This window comes from Saccopteryx bilineata, chromosome 1, assembly GCF_036850765.1.
Source record: "Saccopteryx bilineata isolate mSacBil1 chromosome 1, mSacBil1_pri_phased_curated, whole genome shotgun sequence".
NCBI classification, from domain to species: Eukaryota; Metazoa; Chordata; class Mammalia; order Chiroptera; family Emballonuridae; genus Saccopteryx; species Saccopteryx bilineata.
The window spans coordinates 377,950,289-377,960,877 of record NC_089490.1 but is presented as its reverse complement, the minus strand read 5'-3'; the positions used below and the strand labels follow the sequence as shown (position 1 = coordinate 377,960,877).

Below are 10,589 nucleotides of genomic sequence, written 5' to 3'. Positions count from 1 at the left end.
ATACTTTCCATTTTATCCATTACTGGATGCCAACTAAGAGACCACTTTTCTCCTAACAGAAACAGTGGAAACCAGAAGTTTTCAAGATTCTCTCTGTAAATCGTTTGGATGGTGGAAACAGGTGAGGTCAATGCATGTACAATGTTTTTATTTCATCCACCATAACTGAGATGATTACATCCAATATTATGCTAAGTATAACACCCTTAGGCTGTCTCTTAGGCTTTTCTGATACCTTCAGTGATTTTCAACCTTTGTTTCTCACGCACTCATAAACTAATTACTAAAGAAAAAGGGCCCTGACCTCTTCTTCCTTAGTAACTAATTTATTTGTGCCATGAGATGAAAATGGTTGTATTTAGTCAAGGGCACTGACCTTAGTAATTAGTGTGTGTTTGTGCCATGAAAAAAAAAAAGGTTGAAAATCACTGCTAGGTCACAGTTTGCTAATGGATGCAGAAAATAAACAAAGGTAGGGCTGCTCTGCCTTGGGAGTAGTAGCCTACTGTCTGTCTCACTGCTTTACTAATAAACTCACTTTCACTTTAAAAAATAAAATAAATGGAAGTAAAGCACAGATCTCACAAACACAGTTCAAAGCTGTGGCAGCTTGATGCTAAGATGCTGAGGGTAGTTCCTGGGGAAGGAAACTGGAGGGGGCCGCTCTAGCTGCTTGGTGGGGGTGGACAGTGCATTTTGCCTCTATAATGGCGCTACAAAATAAACGCTAAAGCTATTTTTGCTTCCAACACTTTTATAAAAGTTAAAATCCTCCTTGAGCCCTGGCTGGTTGGCTCAGTGGTAGAGCATCGGCCTGGCATGCAGAGGTCCCGGGTTCGATTCCCGGCCAGGGCACACAGGAGAGGCGCCCATCTGCTTCTCCACCCCTCCCCCCTCTCCTTCCTCTCTGTCTCTCTCTTCCCCTCCCACAGCAAGGCTCCATTGGAGCAAAGATGGCCCGGGCGCTGGGGATGGCTCCTTGGCCTCTGCCCCAGGCGCTAGAGTGGCTCTGGTCGCGACAGAGCGACGACAGAACGACGCCCCAGAGGGGCAGAGCATCACCCCCTGGTGGGCAGAGCATCACCCCCTGGTGGGCGTGCTGGGTAGATCCCGGTTGGGCGCATGTGGGAGTCTGTCTGACTGTCTCTCCCCGTTTCAAGCTTCAGAAAAATACAAAAAAAAAAAAAAAAAAATCCTCTTTGGATTTCTTTTGGTGAGAGAAGACAGGTGCTAATGATGTAGGTGTTTCGTAGAAGTGAATTGGTTTAATGCAAACTTTCAAAAAGCAGGGAACATCTGTATTATTATCTACTATGCAGTCTGTATTCAAATATCTCCAGTTGTCCCACTAATGTCTTTTATACTGGTTATATTTTGTTTTGTTTTGATAAACAGCATCCATTGAAGGATCACACATAGTGTTTAGTTGTGATGTCTCTTTAGTCTCTTGTAATCTAGAATAGTTCTCTATCTTTTTATTTTGTCTTTCATAACACTAACATTTCTTAAGAGTCAGGACAATTGTTTTGCCAAATGTCAATCAATCTGGATATCTGATTGTTTTTCATGACTAGATCTATTTTAAAAATTTCCCAGGATACTACATTGCTGATTTGTTTCTTTTCCTATCAGGTGGCAATATAAAGGGTTAACTCTGCAGGCTTAGTTGCTCAAAATCTGCCTGTTCTAAAGAAAGTACTGGACTTTGGCCTGCTCCTAAGAGATAATCTCTGAGCCTTTGGAATATCCTACCTGAAAAGAGTGTTCTGGTATGCTTTAGGTCTCGGGACATTCTGTATCAGTTTGACTAGATAATTTATGCTAATAATTCAATTTATAGTGAATACCTGGTTTTATATGCCTGAGGCCCTGGATCATGACGTATCAGTTTGATCTCTGGAGGTCTGGAGACCGGGTACCTAAGGCCAGTCATACAGTGCTACATGCCTGTGTTACTGACCCCCAGTAAAACCCTGGACATCAAGACTTAGCTAAGCTTCTTTGGATGGCAACACTTCACGCATATTGTCAAACAGTGCTGGGAGAATTCATTGTTGTCCATGTGACTCCACTGAGAAAGGACAAGTAGGAACTTACTCCTGATTTCTCCTAGACTTTGCCTCAGGCTCCTTTTTGTTTTTCTGATTTTAATCTATATCCTTTTATTACTGTGAGAATAATAGCTTTTTACAGTTTTGTGAGTACTTCTAGTGAATCATCAAACCTAAGGAGTTCTTTTTTTGTGTGTGTGTGGCAGAGACAGAGAGAGGGACAGATAGGGACAGACAGGAAGGGAGAGAGATGAGAAACATCAATTCTTTGTTGCAGTTCCTTAGTTGTTCATTGATTGATTTCTCATATGTGCCTTGACCAGGGGGCTACAGCAAACCGAGTGACCTCTTGCTCGAGCCAGTGACCTTGGGCTCAAGCTGGTGAGCCCTGCTCAAACTCATCTAGAATCATTTAGGAATTATCTGTGTATATATAGGCAGTACATTTTTTTTATCTCTTTTTTTATATTTTTATTTATAGATTTGAGTGAGAGAGGAAGGGACAGAGAGAGAGAGAGACAGGAACATCAAGCTGTTCCTGTATGTGCCCTGACCAGGGATCTAACCAGCAACCTCTACGCTTCAGGACGATGCTCTAACCAACTAAGCTATCTTGCCAGGGCTAGGCAGTACATTTCTATGACTACTAATCTGTGTCTAAATGAAAATGGTAACTTTGTTAATCTATTGCCAATTGGAAAAACATTTTAAATTATTTTTCCAATTATAGTGGTGGATTTCCACAGAATATTTTATTCACTTTTCAGGCCTCCTCTGGACCAACAAGAGACATTTATCAAGCAGTTGGCTGGGGCTTCGGGTGCATGCCATGATTAAGGAAGCTAGCAAAGATAAATGAGCCACATTGGGATGAAAACTATGACCTCATTGACAAAGAGTTCCAACTAACCAGCACAGAGATAATAAATACATACTTCTTGGAACTTTGCTTGCTTTCTTTTGCACAAGTGTTTTCTCTGTAGTCACTGAAGTATGGAGACATTTTATTCTCTCTAAACTTCCAGCAGAACTCTTTGTGCCAGAAAGGGCACACTCCATCCTTCTGTGTACTATTACCAGTAAACTACTAAATGACCATCACAGACTCAAAGTATTTGTTGCCTCATAAAAGGAATTTAGAAGGGTCTTTGGATGAAAATCACCAGAGTATAATAGTAGTATTATACTACTGTGCAGAATATTATTACACCAGAGATTATGAGGCATACATACTTTACTGAGAGTCTTTTGTGAGCCAAATTCATGTCCTGAAAACAGACATGGCATTTTAGATAATGTAAATTTATGGAGATTGTAGATTTTTTTTCCCCTAGAAAATGAATACATCTTTTATACAATTTCACAAATAAAGGATAATGATGAAACTGTGGAATCCAAGTTCTAAAATATTCATTTTTTGGCCCTGGCCGGTTGGCTCAGTGGTAGAGTGTCGGCCTGGCGTGCAGGAGTCTCAGGTTCGATTCCTGGCCAGGGCACATAGGAGAAGTGCCCATCTGCTTCTCCACCCCTCTCTCTCTCCTTCCTCTCTGTCTCTCTCTTCCCCTTCTGCAGCCAAGGCTCCATTGGAGCAAAGGTGGCCCAGGCGCTGGGGATGGCTCTATGGCCTCTGTCTCAGGCCCTAGAATGGCTCTGGTTGCAACAGAGCAATGGCCTAGATGGGCAGAGCATCGCCCCCTGGTGGGCATGCTGGGTGGATCCCGGTTGGGTGTATGTGGGAGTCTGTCTGACTGCCTCCCATTTCCAACTTCAGAAAAATACAAAAAAATAAAATAATAAAATAAAATAAAATATTCATTTTTTTTATTTAGACAATTAATTTTAATGGAGTGACATTGATTAATTAGGGTACATAGATTCAGAGAAAACATCTCCAGGTCATTTTGACATTTGATTATGTTGTATACCCATCACCCAAAGTCAAATTGTCTTCCGTCACCTTCTATTTGGTTTTCTTTGTGCCCCTCCCTTTCCTCCCTTCCCCTCCCCCTGGTAACCACCACACTCTTGTCCATGTCCATGAATCTCATTTTTGTGTCCCACCTATGTATGGAATCATACAGTTTTAGTTTTTTCTGACTTACTTATTTCACTCAGTATAATGTTATCAAGGTCCATCCATGTTGTTGTAAATGATCCTATGTCATCATTTCTTATGGCTGAGTAGTATTCCATAGTATATATGTACCATATCTTCTTTATCCAATCCTCTATTGAAGGGCTTTTTGGTTGTTTCCATGTCTTGGCCACTGTGAACAATGCTGCAATGCACATGGGGCTGCATGTGTCTTTACGTACATACCAATGTGTTTTTTTTTTAAGATTTTATTTATTTATCTTAGAGAGAGGAGAGAGAGACAGACAGAGAGAGAAGGGAAGGAGGAACAGAAAGCATCAACTCCCGTATGTGCCTTGACAAGGGAAGCCCAGGATTTCGAACCAGCGACCTCAGAGTTCCAGGTCGATGCTTTTACCCGCTGTGTCACCGCAGGTCAAGCCATACCAATGTTTTTGAGTTTTGGGGATATATTCCCAGTAGAGGGACTGCTGGGTCATATGGTAGTTCTATTTTTAATTTTTTGAGGAACCACCATACTTTCTTCCATATAATGGTTGTACTACTTTACATTCCCACCAACAGTGAATGAGGGTTCCTATTTCTTCACAGCCTCTTCAACAATGTAATATACCATATCAACAAAACAAAGAACAAAAACCACATTATCCTATCAATAGATGCAGAAAAGGCATTCGATAAAATACAACACCACTTTATGTTTAAAACACTCAACAAAATGGGTATAGAAGGAAAATATCTCAACATAATAAAGGCCATTTATGACAAACCATCAGCTAATATCATATTTAGTGGCATAAAACTGAGGACTTTTCCTCTAAAATCAGGAACAAGACAAGGTTGCTCACTCTCTCCACTCTTATGCAACGTAGTGCTGGAAGTTCTAGCCGGAATATTCATTATTTTTCTGCATCATCAAGTTGTTTTCAGAGTTAGTAAAATCTATTTTTTTTATTATTTTTATTTATTTATTTTTTTACAGTGACAGAGAGAGAGTAGGAGAGAGAGATAGACAGGGACAGACAGGAACAGAGAGAGACGAGAAGCATCAATCATCAGTTTTTCGTTGCGACATCTTAGTTGTTCACTGATTGCTTTCTCCTATGTGCCTTGACCTTGGGCCTTCAGCAGACCGAGTAACCCCTTGCTCGAGCCAGCGACCTTGGGTCCAAGCTGGTGAGCTTTTTGCTCAAGCCAGATGAGGCCGCGCTCAAGCTGGCGACCTCGGGGTCTCGAACCTGGGTCTTCCGCATCTCAGTCCGATGCTCTATCCACTGCACCACCGCCTGGTCAGTCCCTAAGGGGTTCTTAATATTTGCTTATTGTGTCAACTTTGTCCATTTTGCTAAGTTCCTCCTGAATTCTTTTAATATAAAAATATCTTTTCCCTTTGTAATTAGAAAGTCTTCTAAAGAGAAAATCTTTAAGATTATATTCATAATCTATTACTCAACAGTTTTTCACATGGTAGTTTTAGTATTTACTGATTTATTTTTTAGAGTGAGAGAGAAAGGGAGGGGAATGGAGAGAAAGAAAGAGAAATATTGATTTATTGTTCCATTTATTTATGCATTAATTGGTTAATTCTTGAATGTGCCCTGACCAGGGATCAAACCTGCAGCCTTGGCCTATTGGGATGACATTCTAACCAATTCAGTTACACAGACAGGGCCTATTGATGATTCTTATATGAATCAATTATTACTGTGGGGACAATAAAATGGTGATATTTTTTGTTATAATATGGACTCATGTTCTTTTTTTTTTTTTTTTCAGAGAGAGGGATAGATAGGGACAGTCAGGAATGGAGAGAGATGAGAAGCATCAATCATTAGTTTTTCGTTGAGACACCTTAGTTGTTCATTGATTGCTTTCTCATATGTGCCTTGACCGTGGGTCTTCAGCAGACCAAGTGACCCCTTGCTCGAGCCAGCAACCTTGGGTCCAAGCTGGTGAGCTTTGCTCAAGCCAGATAAGCCCACACTCAAGCTGGTGACCTCGGGGTCTCGAACCTGGGTTCTCCACATCCCAGTCCAATGCTCTATCCCCTGCGCCACCGCCTGGTCAGGCTATGTTCTTTTTTTATTAATCAATAAGTTATAATCCATTCTTATTATTTTGGTATTTAATTTGATGCTAAAATAGACTAATATTTGATCAACTGGACCCTCTTTTTTTTTTTTTTTCCTGAAGCTGGAAACGGGGAGGCAGTCAGACAGACTCCTGCATGCGACCGACTGGGATCCACCCGACATGCCCACCAGGGGACGATGCTCTGCCCATCTGGGGCATCGCTCTGCTGCAACCAGAGCCATTCTAGCGCCTGAGGCAGAGGCCACAGAGCCATCCTCAGTGCCCAGGCCAACTTTGCTCCAATGGAGCCCTGCCTGCAGGAGGGGAAGAGAGAGACAGAGAGGAAAAAGAGGGGGAGGGGTGGAGAAGCAGATGGGCGCCTCTCCTGTGTGCCCTGGCCAGGAATCAAACCCGGGACTCCTGCACGCCAGGCAACGCTCTAATCACTGAGCCAACCGGCCAGTGGACCCTCTTAAAGCTGGCTCCTGTGTCCCCATCAGTCTTCCAGCACCTCCTTCCTTACTTATACAATATGTTCCTAATCCACCTGTCTCTTCTTGCCCCAGCTTCCTAGTCAACCATTTCTCCAAATCGCCTTTGTTCTTTTTTTTATTTTTAAGATTTATTTCAGAGACAGAGAATGGGGAGGGGGGAGGGAGGAGGAGCGGGAGGCATCAGCGTGTATGTGCCTTGGTATGTGCCTTGGCCAGGCAAGCCCTGGGCCTCAAACCAGCAACCTCAGTGTTCCAGGTCCTGTTCAATCTACTGTACTACCACAGGTCAGGCAGTCCTTATTCTTTTTACTTTTCTTGAACATAAATTTCAAAAACCGTCTTCTATAGCCTCTAGAGTGATGAATAGAAAAGAGTCAAATTAGTCTACTAGGAGACGAAGGGGGAAATTCCAATCTACTTAAACAACCTTAAGAGTCCCTGGTTGTAGATGACTCTTTGGATACTTTTTTACGAAAACCTCAAGCATACATATTTTCCTCATTCTCTCATTGGAAAAGTAAATGTGATGTGTGCTGATACAATCCCCTCTGTATCTTTGGACCTAACTCCCTGAGAAAGTGGTCTAAAATGTAACAAGATTCCAGAAAAGTCAAACTGTACTTTTTCTAAGAATCCAGTATCTTTTGACTTTCCAACTATTACTAAATCAGATCAGAGCAGGCCACCCGGTCAGGCTACCCCAACATCTGCCACAAATGTTTCAGTTTAGAGGCTTAGGACCTATTTATCTCTCCTCTTTATAGCAATGGGCAGCCCATGTTTGGAGTTTGATTTAATTCAGAATCAAATGGGAAGTGACTGAGGGTTTTGAGCTGTAAAATGACATTCTCTGGCTATATTTTAGCAGATCACTCTGACAACTGTATAGAGAATATACTGAAGGGGATATAGTAGCTACTGCAAAGCATTCTCAATGACTTGCTGCAGGAGGAATAATTGCTTGAGGGCCCCAGCTGCAGTATTTTGAGGCCATTCTTTGCACTGGCTGCTCTCACCCCATGACTGAGCATAGCAGTCCCCTTCCCAAGAATCACAGAACTCCCCTGACAAATGACTTTGGTTCAAGGACTTTTCTTAACAGCGCAGCAGCCTAAGACCGTGCCACCAAACCTTACTTCTCTCCCTTTGAGGTCAATCTTGCATCATAGTCTGACAGCTCCTAGCCTCTCCTAATTCCCTCTTCACTTTCTCCCACAGTAGTTTCCCATAATAAATTTCTTGTAAACTTAATCCTGTCTTGGCATCTGAACTAACACAAGGATCAAGGGCAAAAGCAAGGATACTAGTTAGATGCCAATCACAATAATCCAGGTGAGAACTGACTGTATCCTGGAGCAAGCCAAAATCTGATCACTTCTCTTCACCCCTACTATTCTACTCTACTGCAAGATACAATCATTTTCATAGCTGCATTCTAATGTTTAAATACCTTTATTAAAGTGAAGTCTAGAACTTATTTATACTTTTTATTTATTTATTTTTAGATTTTATTTATTAATTTTAGAGAGAGGAGACAGAGAGAGAGAGAGAGAAGGGAGGGAGGAGCAGAAAGCATCAACTCCCATATGTGCCTTGACCAAGAAAGTCCAGGGTTTCGAACCGGCGACCTCAATGTTCCAGGTCGATGCTTTTATCCACTGCGCCACCAAAGGTCAGGCTATTTATACTTTTTTTTTCCTTTTTTTTTTTTCTAAAAATTTATTCATTTTAGAGAGGAGAGAGAGTTAGAGTGAGAGAGAGAGAGAGAGAGAGAGAGAGAGAGAGAAAGAAAGGGGGAGGAGCAGGAAGCATCAACTCCCATATATGCCTTGACCAGGCAAGCCCAGGATTTTGAACCGGTGACCTCAGTGTTCGAGGTCAACGCTTTATCCACTACGCCACCACAGGTCAGGCTATTTATACTTTTTTTTTTTTTCATTTTTCTGAAGCTGGAAACAGGGAGAGACAGTCAGACAGACTCCCGCATGCACCCGACCGGGATCCACCCGGCACGCCCACCATGGGGCGATGCTCTGCCCACCAGGGGGCGATGCTCTGCCCATCCTGGGCGTCGCCATGTTGTGACCAGAGCTACTCTAGCGCCTGAGGCAGAGACCACAGAGCCATCCCCAGCGCCCGGGCCACCTTTGCTCCAATAAAGCCTTGGCTGCGGGAGGGGAAGAGAGAGACAGAGAGGAAAGCGCGGCGGAGGGGTGGAGAAGCAGATGGGCGCTTCTCCTGTGTGCCCTGGCCGGGAATCGAACCCGGGTCCTCCGCACGTTAGGCCGACACTCTACCGCTGAGCCAACAGGCCAGGGCTATTTATACTTTTTAAGGGCAGCTAGAAATTAGGCATTGAAATCCATACCGAGTTTTTTGAAGGCAGAGACTATATCCTACTTATCTTTGAATCACAATATACAGAAGATTCAAAGTACAGAATAGGACCTCTGTAAAGGTTTGTGAATTAAATATTTACATGAGACTTTTAAACAATTCTGATATCTTCAGACATAATGAGAGACTGGGCATATGGAACTTCCATGATGCATGAGGAAGAACCAACTACTTTCTAAAAAGAGCCATACTAATGGCTCCTGATGCACGTTGGAATAAGAGGACAGAAGAAATTATCTCCAGAATTTTCACCCATCACAAGACTTAGATTCCCAAAATGTCAAGGCAAATTATTTTATAGGTGAGACTCATATAATGACATATTGTGCCTAACTTCTGGTATGTCAATATATTCTTTTTTTTTTTTTTTTTTTTTACAGAGGCAGAGATAGGCAGGGACAGACAGGAACGGAGAGAGATGAGAAGCACCAATCATCAGTTTCTCGTTGCGCGTTGCGACTTCTTAGTTGTTCATTGATTGCTTTCTCACATGTGCCTTGACCGTGGGCCTTCAGCAGACCGAGTAACCCCCTGCTGGAGCCAGCGACCTTGGATCCAAGCTGGATCCTTGCTTGGATCCTTGCTCAAGCCAGATGAACCTGCGCTCAAGCTGGCGACCTCGGGGTCTCGAACCTGGGTCCTTCCGCATCCAAGTCCGATGTTCTATCCACTGTGCCACCACCTGGTCAGGCTCAATATATTCTTTTTTTTTTTTTTTTTTTTGTAGCAAAGAGAAACCAATTGAATTTTATTTAACTACTGACATGATTTAACTTTAGTACATAGCATTACTATTTCTTTTATTGTAGCAAGCTCTAGTTTTCTCAAGGCCTTATTCTGACTTTTCTGAAAATAAAATGTATCAGGTCAGTATATTCACATATATGCTTTTCATTTTTAGGCTAGGCAAAGACATGCATTTAGAGCTATATTAACATTATTAAAGCAAAAGACAACCTAACCTATTATCAAGAGAAACTGTGACCTTTCTATGCAGTGTTTGATATAGAAAACATTGATTTTGACATATCTTTTTTTTATTCAAATACCATTCTGATCACTCATGGTCCAAGAACATTCAAATAATAAACCAAGAAACAGATGTTAAAGACTGGTCTTCACACATTATAGCCAACGATGCCACGCTTGCCTATGATCTCGCCGATGTAAAACCACATCCACACCTCAGTAGCCACCAAACCATTTAGCAGAGCTTGCTTAACTGTGAGCTGTTTGAAGCTACTAGTTTGAGCACTAGTGACTATTTTTTTCAAGCTTTGAATAGCTGTAGGGATCTCAGCTGGGGTTGGAGGAATCAGCTCAACCTTGGCATAGTGCCAGAATGTGGCCAGTCGAGGCTTGGAGTAAGTCACAGCAGCGTTCACCAGCGCGGGTGCCTTCTCCGCGAGGTTTCGGACAAACTGGGCCATGGTTGGAGGATGTAAGGTCTGTGGGCCCCGGACAGCCAGCTAAATGTCA

The 10,589-nt window shown here is 42.5% G+C and overlaps 1 non-coding gene and 1 pseudogene across 1 annotated transcript; both read right to left on the bottom strand.

Annotated features, from left to right (window-relative positions):
* Positions 1-8,956: 8,956 nt before the first annotated feature.
* Positions 8,957-9,032, bottom strand: TRNAV-AAC (transfer RNA valine (anticodon AAC)). Its single transcript has one exon. It is a non-coding gene; the product is annotated as a tRNA-Val (tRNA).
* A 1,097-nt stretch (positions 9,033-10,129) lies between these two features.
* On the bottom strand, positions 10,130-10,589 carry LOC136320727 (ATP synthase subunit g, mitochondrial pseudogene; annotated as a pseudogene).